Source organism: Sphaerodactylus townsendi, linkage group LG05, assembly GCF_021028975.2.
Source record: "Sphaerodactylus townsendi isolate TG3544 linkage group LG05, MPM_Stown_v2.3, whole genome shotgun sequence".
Classification (NCBI taxonomy): Eukaryota; Metazoa; Chordata; class Lepidosauria; order Squamata; family Sphaerodactylidae; genus Sphaerodactylus; species Sphaerodactylus townsendi.
The window spans coordinates 85,264,593-85,277,801 of NC_059429.1; the positions used below are offsets into that span (position 1 = coordinate 85,264,593).

The following is a 13,209-nucleotide window of genomic DNA, read 5'->3' on the forward strand; positions in this document are numbered from 1 at the left end:
GGTGAGGCGCCCTGGAACTTTGGGGGTGCCCCGTGCAGCAAGAGACGCAAGCCCTGGCAGCATATCCTGCTCCGGGTCTTTGCAAGAGGACCAGAGGGGAGGGGGGAGGAGGAGAGGGGACGGGGAGGGGGTGTCGTTCCTTGGAAACCGCCTAGCTGGATGGCCGGAGCAGCCCGCGTCCCTCCCCCTTCCCCTCCCCCTCCCTTCGCTCCGGAGCCGGCCAGGGTCTGCGCCTGCACTGCCAGCCGCGTGTGATCGGACAGCTCAGCCGGCTCTTCTTGTATCCCGAGAGAAGAGGGAGGGCAGGACGGATCCGGCCAGCCCCTGGGGCGGGGCGGCTTGGCAGACAACAGCCGAGCCCGACCGAGGAGCAGCTCGCAGCTGGAGGGAGCCGCACCGAGTCTGGCGACGCCGCGTCGTAAGTGCCTCCCTCCCGGGTCCCTTGAAAACGCGGCCGCGCTTTAGAGTCCCCCCGGCCCGGTCCGTGGCTGCTGCCACTCTCTCGCCCGCACCGGAGTCCGTCTGGGGGCGGAAGCCTCTTCTCTCCCTCTGGGCTCTGGTGGTCTTGTAGGGTCTTCGGGTAACTTGCAGCTCGTGGGTTGTTTGGGGTTGTGATAAAGACCTGGGATCCTGCCTCTCTCTTTCTCCCCCCCCCCCCCCGCAATTCTTTCCTGCGCGGATTTGTGCGCGTGTTTCCCTTGCCTTCATTCGAAACACTTTGAACTTCATGCATCCTCGCGTCTTCCTCTGAGGGGCGGCTGCTGCTCTGCTGGAAATTCATTTTCGGGGGAGGTTTGTCTGCTTGCTTAAAGTCGCCCCCTTGGTTTCTCCCTGCGAACTCCCCAAATGGGGCGCTCTGAGTCGGTCACTTGCGTGGTGCGGCTGTGCGCGCCGGATTGAAACCCGCCACTTCTCGCACTCTGCCCTCCGTTTGCACGCGCGGGTGCCCTGTTGAAACCGTCTCCGCTCTCAGGAAAAGAACCCCGATTGACCCTCTTCCCTACTGGCGGTAGTCCACAAACCCACTCCCTTCCGAGAAGGCGATTCTGATTATGTCAATGGGACAGCAGTGAACCTACTCGGGAGCAAGTAATGTGTCAATTCAGTGCCCCAAGGGGGTACCTGGGACACGTTCTGCAGCTATAAAACTGGAACGATCGGCTCTTGTCATTTCCTAACATGTCCCAGGAGGGAAGGGGTTAAAGGCTTTCTTCTCTCCTCCCCCCTCCCCTTCCCTGAAATAAAACCTGAACGGCAGGTTTCCTGCACCATCTCCCATGTTTTCTATTTAGCGTGGCTTTCTCTGTGCAGGGGCCCGATCAGATTTTTTCAGCTTGCCAGAGGTTCCTTTGGGCAGAGACTTGTGGCTTACTTAATCATATAGGGCAGGGTTGGGAAAGGAGGATGGAGGTGAGTGGAATCCTTTTCCGGGAGAATCAGAGCTACTTTCTCTTCTTCCCATTTCCTGCCCCCTCCATCTCCTGGCCAAAACAAAACAGCATATTTATAACTGACTAGGGGCCCTGTCTCGCCAGCCAGTCTGTGTGTGTGTGTGTGTGTGTGTGTGTGTGTGTGTGTGTGTTCTGTAATACAATGATTTCATAGTGAATGGGTGATAGGCAGGGTGAAGCTCTTACAGTTGTAGGCACCAGCAGAGGTCACCAGGCATGTTATAAAATAAGCAGCCAGACATGACTGGCTAAGAGAGAACGATTCTAATTCGCAAGAAAAGCTGCTAGGATGCTCATCTCAACTTGGATTTTCCTTCTAGTTTTTCTCCTTCCAACTAATACCTTTCATTTGCTTTCTTGGTTGGGGAGGAGGATTGCTCTGTGCAGATCTCATTCATTCTGTTCTTTTGCATTCATTTGCAGGAGGAGCAGAACTGTTGATAAATAACATGAGAAAGATTCCCCTCCTACATTTTGTAGATAACACTGCCTATTTCTGATCTTGTTTTGTCCTGCCCTTTGGACAGAGACATTACATTCTGTGAAGTATAATTCCTTTTGTGATAGAAATGGATTAATAATAATGTATTTCTTGATTATTGGATTATTATGATCCCAGTGTTGGTTTGCCTGATAAACTTGATGTCTGTGTGAGAAGGTGGCAATGGGTGGGGAAACAGTGTGCATCTATAACACAAATTTCATTACTGGCATGATGTAAACCCAAATTAATCAAGCTGTTTCCAGCCCTTTTCTTCTTTGGAGAGATCAGTGGAGTTCAGTTGTCAGTCAGCATTTAGGGTCAACCTCGAAACAACTGAGTGAAATTCATCTTAAAACCCAAATCCATAGCACAGTTACAGGAATTTTGGTTATTGACTTCAGGGAGGCTGATTTTCCTCCGTTTTCCCCTGCCTCAGAGGTATAATTCTTAGAGCTAGTTGTAAATGAAGACAATTAGAGGGCTGAAGTTTTGATTCCACAGAATGAGCTTGGCTGTTGTGGCATAAACAGCAACTTGTCAAATTGCTGTGAAATCCAGGTGCCATCTTCACAGACAGGCAGAATCCCCCATTGTTCAAGGTTTGAGGTCTGAAATAGGGTTGTGTAACTCATATTGACCAGAAAGGCCTGTGAGGTGGAGATGCTGAAGGTCTCACTTTCACTCCCATCCATTTCCAGTCTCAAGGGAGCAGATGATGGGCAAGATCTTCCTCTTGTTAGGGAAGACAATCCTGGGCTAGATGGTCCGACTTAGCATAAGGCATCTTCATATGTTCAGATGATTCTGTCTTATGTTTCTCAGACTCTGCTCTGAAGCCTCAGCACTCTGCTTTGCTGTTTGAGTACACTATTACTGATGCCTACACCTGTTCTTAGCCTTTACTTTTCGTACTGTTGTAACGTACAGGTATAGTCCTCAAAGAGCTGTAGTTAACTGCAGATCCCTGTTGAGTTTCACTTGGTGGCAAACCTGGATTTGCCTCTGCAAATCCAATGTATATGAACTGGCCCTATGCTTTGTTCTAGTTTGTTCCTCCATGCATATCAGACAAGGCTGTTTCTTTTATATGCAGGGATCAATATTTTTTATACAGAAAAACATGGTACTCAAGACTCTGTTGGTCCAGATCTTTTAGTCTATATACTGTAAAATGTGCTGTTTGGTAGGATGGCAAGTATAAATAAATGGTTTGAGAATTCAAAGTGCCATATTTAGGATTTGGCCTTAGCAGGTTGCTTGTACACTAGGATGGGGCCATGTTTGCGATTTTTGCTTGGTTCAAATTGTGAAACCCGTCTGATGGCATCAAAGTTACTGAGTTCTAAACTCCAAGACTTATCTCAGATTGTTTTTAGATGAAACTGTTGCTTTTTGAAAGAGACATTTATAACCCATTCACCCTCCCCATGGAATAGCATAATCATTTTACATATGCGATGTTTCAGCATACATAGTCAAATAGCAGCCTTTTGACCCGCTAAGGTTGCTGTACCTTTGAAGGAGAAAATATTTTACTGTTCTGTTGAAATGATCCAGGGCCAATATGTGTGTGCAGCCAGAGTAATTCAGTGGCTACAAATTGTTATGTGCAGAGTTCAGATGTAGGATTGTGCGTGTGGGTGTTAAGAAAGTGCCCTTTGCAGCCAACTTGTGGTGACCCCTGCTAGGGGTTTTCAAGGCAAGTGAAAAGCAGAGGTGATTTGCCATTGCCTTCCTCTGCAGAGTCTTCCTTGGTGGTCTTCCTTCGAAGTACCAACCCTGCTTAGCTTCCAAGATCTGATGAGATCAGGCTTCATATACCATGCTGTTTTTTGGTTCCAGACTAAATATTAGAGGAATTTAAAAATAGCCCACTCTAGGCAAAAAGTGCAGAGTTTTGTATTGTATTGGGTTTTTGTTTTATCATTTAAATGGCCTCAGTAGCTACCATGTGCTTCTTTTGACATTGATTTTGTCTTCAGTTTTTAAAACGTTGCACAATATTTATAGATGCACCATAGTGACAAGAATGGCCAGAGGATTCATGCTGTTAAGAGGGGATTTTTTCAGATGAAACAGTGGACTCATGCACCCTTCTTCTGTCTTTTCTGTAATGTTTAATGATACTCAGCATATGACATGACAGCATCATGTTGTGAATTTGCCACCCACTGTCTGTCACCCACTTTGCCACTGGTGAGTCTGTCACACACTGTGATTTATAATGTTGGCTCCTTAAAAAACTGGTTTTGGAGGATAATGGGGGTGCTGCCACCCACCTTTAGGAAAGCCAGTGGAGATGCTTGCATGACTGGGCTTGAAAGTTCCTAGAAACACTAGAACAGTGGCATCATGTGGCAGCTATAACATGTGTATTTCTAGGAGTACCTGGCTCAGGCATAAGAATTTGCCATGCAATTGGACTAATCTTCATCAGTTCCCGTACATGGTCTGCAGAGTGAGAATTGGGCTGTGAAATAGAGTGTGCCATATGCAAAAGCAATAGATTCAACTTGAATTTTGTCTAGCAAAACTGATAATCACATTATTAGCTAATTAGTATAACTCCCGGACCATAACTGTTTAGAAGCTACTGAGTATGTGTGATAAATGTGATGTGCACAGGCTTCCTTGGTGTGAAATGTATGTGAGAGATAGAACATTATTATTCAACTGATGCAGTTCTTGTCAATGAACAAAAGATGGTTAAATGGTTGTATGTCGAACATTAATTTATTTAGCATTTTTAAGACCTCTTCCCCAACCAAAGTTACATGAGTTTGCATATAGAGCTCTGAGTAATCCAGTAGTAGTGTAAGTGAAGGATAATGAGACCAATATTAAAAGTTTGTGTGTCTTAACCTGAGTCTTAACACATGTTGTGGGATGCTGAACAACAAGCTTAGCTGTAAGTGTATTGTGTCAGTCATAATAAATCTACAGTAAATTTAGGTTTATCAAGAGGTTACCTAGATAGCTGCCCAAACTTCCAGCTTTTGGAATTATCTTTGAGTTCTGCGATAGATATTAGCCTTTAATATTGAAAATAGGTTATGGGTAAGGAACAATTGTGCAATTTAGGAATTACTAATTAGACCTGAGAAATTTTATCTCTGGATCTTTGGTCTGAATCCAGTAAGTTGTTTTATTTGTTGTTTTAATTTGTTCACCACCCTGCTTCTTGAAACTCAGTGTGGATTACAGAGTTATAAGAACAATGGAATAAAGATACATACAATGAACTATGCGATACAATTGGATTACCCAATTAAAGACCGATGAAGTAATAATAATAATAATATAATACATCCAATAGACTGGCTTTCACAATTATGGAATGATAATCCAATAAACTAGATTTCACAATTAGAGAAAAATGAAATAAAGACAGTATAATGAAATATGAAGAGGCAAGCAAAAGAAAACAGCTTTAAAATTTCACAGGCAATTAAAATTTCAACATTACAACCTTTGTAGAAATTACCTTGTTGCCATTTTGTGAGTGCAAAATAAAAGGAGTCTTCTGCCATCTTAAAAACTAACAGATTTTTATTCAAAAATAAACTTCTACTTGATTAATTTTGGGAGAGTTTCAGTAGCAGACTGCAACATGGCTTGGAGTATGCAAATCTATCATTCAGAGAAAACTAAAACATCCCACGGGGTATGGCTGCATTACAAACCTAGGATGATTTAAGTGCGCTTTGGATCCCCATTTATTGATGTAAGTGACTGGTGGAGGTGGCAATCTGGCATTATTTATTTAATTAATTAGATTTAATGTGCCCCAACTCCTTCTTCAGACTTGGGGTGGCTTACAACACTATATGTAACAATTTAAAAACACCTAAAACGTTAAAACGTTTAAATAAATTACCATTATAGTGATCACAAAATGGCAATAGAATAAAATCCAGATTCTATGAGGGTGAACGATGGACTCGATGGATAAAAAAGGAAGAAAGGTGGTGGTGGGGTGGAGGTCAGATGGTATTATACTGCCTGAACCGCCTGGTAGAACAACTCTCTCCCTGGCTCTGGTGAAATGAACACAACTATTGCAAGGCTGTCCCATGAATCTCCATGCCAATGAGATGGTTGTCCCAGATATCATGATCGACTGAGTCGGACACTGCTAACATATCTAATAATATCAGTGCTGACCTGCCTTGGTCTAGGTGTCTTCAAAGGTCATCTGCGAGGGTGGTCAGAGCCATCCCCATGGCCAGCATGGAAGCCAGACTGGAAAGGACCCAGGGCTGATATCTTATCCAGAGCCCTCTGCAGCTGCTCTACAACTGCTTTCTCAATTACCTTGCCCAGGAATGAAAGATTTGACACTAGATGTTAACTGGAAGGATCTTGAGGATCAAACTTTTTTTTAAAGAGTGGTCTTATCATAGCCTCTTTCAAAAATCTCAGGGAAAATACCTGAACTTGAATGTATAATATTTCCCAAGTGAGTCCACACCACATTCCCCCTGCCTTTCACCAGCCAGGATGGGAATGGATCCAGGAGGCATGTGGTGGGATTCACAGCTCTGAGAATTCTGTCCATATTGTCCTGGAAGAGTAGACTGAAGTGGTCAAGAGAGCAAGAGGCCTCTGGAATGCTATTTGCATTGAATTCAGTTCGATAGTCCTGGCAGAGCGATAAGACTTTATCTGCAAAAAAGCTCTCCAACTCGTCTCATTTGAGGGCTTTCCTGATAAGGCAATTAATTGTCAAATCACCCTAAATAACTGTGCTGGATGCAAACTAGCAGATATGATGTTTGCCATGAAGTGTTTTTCTTTGCAGCTTTTACTGTCATCTGATAAGTATCCTATAAGACAGTGATGGCGAACCTTTTCCAGACTGAGTGCCCAAATTGCAACCCAAAACCCACTTATTTATCGCAAAGTGCCAACATGGCAATTTAACCTGAATACTGAGGTTTTAGTTTAGAAAAAATGGTTGGCTCTGAGGCGTGCGTTACTCGGGAGTAAGCTTGGTGGTAGTCAGTGGCTTTGCTTTAAAGCAACCGTGCAACTCTTCAAACGGGTGAATCACGATCTAGGAGGGTTTACTCAGAAGCAAGCCCCATTGCCAGCAACTGAGCTTACTCTCACGCTTTAGTTGTTCCCATGAAAATCTGGTGCCCACAGAGAGGGCTCTGAGTGCCATAGGTTTGCCACCACTGCTATAAGATGTTCTTACTGCTTTGTCACGAGTCTTCCGCCATGTTTGCTGCAGCCATCTGAGTTCTTGTTTCTTCCTCCTTAGCTCTGGGGAATACCATAGAACCAGTTTGGAATGTGAATTCAGAGGGTATCAGGGTGCAGTTTCACCAATGGCCTCAGTGGCTTCTCATCAATGCCTATCATCTTATCCACTGAGTTGCTGGAAGGCATTAGGTTCTGCAGAGCATTTGGAATCCAACTGGATTTATGAGTTTTTACAGGCGAGCATGAATCAGCTCACCACCTATAAGAGGAGAGGTTGGGATGATTATTTGAGCCTTCATGGCATGGTGGTTCAACCATGGCACCAGAGTTATAATGATCAGATCCGCCTCTGCCCTGCCCTTTACCTTGAGGAGGTGTTGCCCCAGGCGCCATCTTCTCCCGGTATGCCTCTGCCCTGAGGCAAGGAGGAAGATGTGTGAGCTCTACTTTTCCAAAGGTCAAGATGGGGAAAAAATGCCATACTAAGAATCTTGGTTGCTTGCCCAGCTGCAGCCTGACTTTTTAGCCTTGGCAGATTTGTGAATCGGGCATTTATATAAGACCAAGAGGGATGTCCAGAGTTATTTCATAACTAGTGTGAAAGAATGAGGGTCACTTCATTGATGTGAAGCAGCAAGCACCTGCTTCCCACTGTAAAGCCCTGTGACAAATATCAGCTTTTACATCTAGACACCTCCCAATGTGAAAATTGTGTTCTTCTAATAGTTGCAATATTTTTCTGTTTTCACAAATGGGAAGGTTACAGTCCTTGTATGACTCCCAGCTGGAAATATCTATTTAGACTAAGGTATATAAATGGTGCTGGTGTTGGTGGTACACTAGAAGTAAGAAAATGCAAGAATAGTGCCACTGGTCTCACATGAAACATTCTTCCCACCCACCTATACCCATACTTGTATTCTGTCCAGAATTTCTCTGGTTCTAACTTTAGAGCCTCATTTTAATTTAAAAATACCATGAATTCACCGGGCCAGACTACTGATGCTTTTATTGTCCTTTGCTCAGATGAATCAACATTCGGCAAATGGAAAATATTATCTTTCAGCTCCTATATACCTTGAAACACCTAGAGATGGCTCTTTGGTTCCTGATCTCCTGATCTTTGGAAATGTTTATGGAGGGAAAAGGTGTCAGGGTTTTATTTGCCTTGTTTCCTGCCTGACAGTTTCCTGTGTGATAGATGTGAGCCATCCTCACCATCCCAACCACTGGAATATAGGTTCTTTCACATAGTAAGAAATCAATAGTTTCTCTTGACTCCTTTCCCTCACTTTGAAGACTACTTCATTGAAATATACTTCCTGCTATGCAAAGAGAAAGTGTGCTGCTGGTAATTTCGCTGCAAGCTGTGTACACCTCTGACCAGATTGTTTCCTTTGCACTAATGAGTTTTTTAGTAATTGGATTCTTGGCTGTGAAGCTGTTGGGTTCAAAGACCTCCTAGTATTTCAAGCAGGAGAAAAGTTGGCCTTGCTGGAGGCTGCAAGATTTGGAGGGTTTGGATTATTTGAAAACTTTTCCTCTTTTCCCAATTCCCCAACCAATGCTCATATTCTATGCTTATACACCTATTACAACACCATATATCCAAACCTGGAACAGCTAACAATGGTCTTTGGTTTGAATTGGTCATTTTAGTGATAAAGATGGAACAAAGAGGGGAATGGAATGATTGGACTAAATATCTAATGAAGTTCAGGCCAACTGGTGCTGAAAAACAAAGAAAAAACTGGGAAAGGGTTGATGGATGGGCCATGCTTGCACTTGGAGTCCTGCTGATTCACAGCAGCCAATCAAAACCTCTATTCTATCCACCTCAAGTCTGCTTATGGAAAATATTGGGATAGAAATGTTTTTTAAAAATACATACTAAGGTGTGGATAGTGACCTAGAGAATGCTTGTCTTTCTTTGTGGTTTAACTTGTAAGTTTGAGCTGTTGGATTCCGCATGTTAAGTGGAAGAAGATACGTTATTTTTACTACTGAGATTCTACTAAACCTGATTTAGCTGAATAGACTAATTTTTCATCTTGTCGAAAAAAGGGAAAGGTATTTGTCAGAACAACCACCGTTTATCATTTCCCAAGAAGATATAAATAATTTGAATAAAAATATTACCAAAGAAGAAATCCAGAAAGCCATTTCCAAATTAAAAAACAAATCCCTGGGCCCCGATAGGGTAACTGCATTACATTATAAACATTTTGTAGATATATTAGAGGACCCCTTACAAAATTAATTAATGAAATGTTTGAAGGAATTATGATCCTGAACTCTTAGACACAAGCAGTGATCTCTCTAATCCCAAAGCCAGTTGATGGAATACCAGAACCTAAGGATTTTAGACCTATTTAGCTTCTTAACATCTACTATAAAATATACACCTCTATACTCTTCTCACTGCTTTCCCCTTGTTATGGTCACTTTCCTCTGTTAAACCCCTGACTTTTAGCTACATTTGAAATTTGGATATGGATCTAACATTCTTAATAACTTCTTACTAGTTATCTCACTTTTCATGTGTGTCTCTCACAGTGTAGAACCCTTTTTGTCAAGCTCCCCTTTTTCTATCACTATATTCTGTGGTTGCACCATGAAATTAAACAGTGTTTAGAACTGCCTTGGGTAAAGGAAATATGAAGTATGTTTATTGGTCTTCTTATGCAGCCTACTGTAACCTTTTATGATGATCAGCAATTGTGAAAGGAGCTTTCAGTCGCTCACTTGCACTGTTGGAAGGGGATAAAAGCAATTGACTTGGAATTTTGCATGCATGGCTGAATGAGGACGATAGTGGTACTTTAGGGTTTGAAATTAGTGTCTGTTTTCATTGAAAAAATTGCTCAGCAGGCTGTATTGGGGGAAGGGAGAGAAATAGCAAAATAAAGAGCCAATCAGAACCTCTCTTCTACCCAGACACAAAGGATTCTGTCTTCCCTGTTATGCTTTTTTTTAAAAAAATTGCCTTCACTTCTCATATCATCCTGATATCCAAATATTAAAGACCAAACAGGGATACTTCCTCTGATAAAATGACATGCATTCACTGTAGCTTGTGAAGTGCGTCTCCCCCCACCCATCAATGCATGGCAGCTGTCAGTAAAGTTTACAGTCTTCAGAGCATATATTGTATCAGTGGGCCAACATTCTTGATAGTAGGCCAGCTAGCTAACTGAGGCTGAAATCTTTTTTCCTTTTTTTTTTATAAGTAACCCATAGTTTCTCTGAAAACATAGACACATTTACTTACTTGCTTGATTGATTTATACACTGCTTTTCTCTTCATTGGGGACCCAATGTGGCTGATATTGTTTTGTCCCCCTCTATTTTATCCTCAGTAGTGTATGGTTAATTACCAGATGTCTGCAGAGGGCTTACCAGCCATGTGTTTCATGAGCATGATTTCCACAGTCATGTGTATAGAAGCTGTACCAACATGGAAAATCTATGTGCTACCCAATTCACATGTTACCTGATTGTATGTACCAGGCGTATCGTGGGTACCTGCATTCGCATATACACAGCTAGAAGGTTCCATTATCACAGTGAATGGAATGCCTACCCAGTGTCTGAAGAAGTCTTTATGGTTGTTAACAACTCCCATTATTCACACATTAAACTAGTAAGGAATAAAACTGACAGCTACCAACAGCTACAATCAGCAGATGTGCTTACTATTGCTTGTACTGGACACAAAGTGGTAACTTTTTTTGTAGCTGGCTATGGCAGCTGCAGTTTTATCTACTTTTTTACACAGGACCGCACTATTTACAGTGCTATAAACACAGTTATGCCTTCAAAATCCATGAAGTCAATGGGATTAGAAGGGTATAACTCTGTTTAGGCTTGCACTGTTAGTCCATTGTAAATTAGATTAATGTATTTAAACTGTAAGAGTGACTAAAAAGATGGTTAAATAGGCAGTATTTTTTGAAAAAAAATTACATTATTTTACATTACAAAGACTGCAAGTAGAAGGTGCTGTCTTAGAAGAGGTATTTCCTATTCTTCCTGTATGAAGAAATGATTCTTCTAACATGACACCTTCTGCATCAAGGAAAGCATGCATTGTTTCCAGATTTTTTTAAATTCCTAGGCAGATATATGTAGATGTAATCAATCAATTAATTAATATAGCAAACTCTTAGGTGAATCAACTGTGATTCTTTAGTTGGGTGAAGTCCTTAGTTTTTTACATTTAATAAAATGAAAGGCAGAAATACACCTGTTAGAGTGAACAGTAGTTTGTTATTGGCTAGAGATAGTTTGACCAATAGGCTATGCAAGGTAAGGTAGCATTATGGGCAGCAAACTTGTTGCTGCAGCAGAAAACGAAAGAGAATTTCCTTCCAAGTCAAATGTTTGTCCCGTATGTTTCCTTCTGTTCAAGAACAGCTGAGGCAAAGAAAGAACATTGAGGCTGACAGTAAATGTGAATGAGCAACAGAAGCCATTTGGGATAGAGCTCTAGAGTATGCAGAAGATAGCCAGGAACCCAATAGGGGTGGGCTGATTAACAAGATTGAGGAAGGCAGGTTGGATAAGATAGGGGAGACCAGGCCAAAGAGCCCACAAGAGAAGAAAATATACCGTATGTGCCATTTAACATTTTCTCTAGGAAAACAGTCAAAATCTCAGAGTTAAGCCTCGTCGTAAAATCTGATCACTTTCTGATAATTTATGGGACTTTCCCCTTCAGTTCTTCCAGCATAACATGTTGGGGCTTAATTCGTGCCAGGGCTTGTTGGTGCTCAGCCATTGAATCTTTCAATGCTCAATCCAAGTCTAATAATAAGGAAAGCAATTGCCAAGCAAAGTGCCTTCTGGATGTGTGCAGAGTGCCTTCACTCCATGGTTGCATAACTTCAGCCAGTCCCAACACATTTGACACAGGACTTTCAGGGCAATGTTTGGAGTCCTTGCATGTCACTTTTTAGAAATTAATCCGTCAGGTAAATGGTAACAGTGATTAAAATTATTCTTGTTTCTGTCCTGCCCTGAGTAATTTACTCACTGAGCAAGTAGTCAGCAGACTACGATGCCAATAATTATGATGCATAAGCATACTTTGCCCATAGAGCTGTTGACTTATGAAAGTTATGAGTGGATCCTGTTACCTGACAGAAAAATCAGGATGTTTGTTCCTTATTTTTTTTAAAATAGAGATATATGCTGGCACTAAAGATTTATTGATGCAAAAGGTTTTGTAGATTACAGCCCACTTGATTAGATGCAAAGAAGATCCTTATTTATGAGCATCACATGACTACTTAAGACTTCATAAATAGCCTTATATGTCACTCAGGCATCTGCACTGGACTCTTTTCAGTCTCCCTAAACTAATGAACCCAGTTGTAAAGCAGTGAGCATAAATGGAACAAAAATTCACCTTTTTATTTAAATATATATTGATAAACTACTGTTTATTTCAACAGAAAAAAGTTGGTTGGTTGGTCAGTTAGTGAGAGGGAGGAAGAGAGACCCCAAGCCCGCAAGCAGGCTTAAAACAAACAAGCTAAACTGATCTTTAGGCAAGATGGTAGAAAGGTTTGTCTCCTTTAAATACAATAATTTAAAAGTTAAACTTAGAAATATTAAAATTGGCCCTGTTGACATTAAACTTTTGAAACAACAGGGGTTATCACAGGGTTAGTTAATCACTGTGATTCTGCATCTTCACTCTCTTAAGGCTGGTCAGTTTGGCACATGGATATAAACTTGAACAAATAGAGGTTCAGTTGCTATAATCTAAGCTTAAGCAGATTGAAGAAGCATCTCTAAACAGGATTTCTTTCAAATAACAACAGGTGTGAAGTACAGGCAAACTGCTCATTGTGGCATGTGTTCTGATAGCAAAGGAGGAATAAATCCTGTACCTTGCTGGCATTAAAAAAAAATCTAGAGGAGGAAAATGTTGAGACCAGCACTGTTTATTGTAATTGCAATTTAATTAAATGGTTGATTTTTAATACTACTTTAGACTGGAAACTTATTTTAAGATGACTTTGTTCTATCCATGTTTTTTTGCTGGGTTGGAATTTTCGA

At 41.7% G+C, this 13,209-nt stretch overlaps 1 protein-coding gene across 3 annotated transcripts in view; it reads left to right on the top strand.

Moving 5' to 3' along the window:
• The first annotated feature begins 219 nt into the window (after positions 1 to 219).
• SOX13 (SRY-box transcription factor 13) overlaps positions 220 to 13,209 on the top strand; it is a 71,587-nt gene continuing 58,597 nt past the window's right edge. For 2 of the 3 annotated variants that reach the window (XM_048496181.1, XM_048496182.1), the window contains exon 1: positions 220 to 418. The gene's annotated coding sequence lies outside the window, so the exon portion shown is untranslated. The remainder of the gene's footprint in view (positions 419 to 13,209) is intronic. The other variant, XM_048496183.1, reaches the window with a different exon arrangement.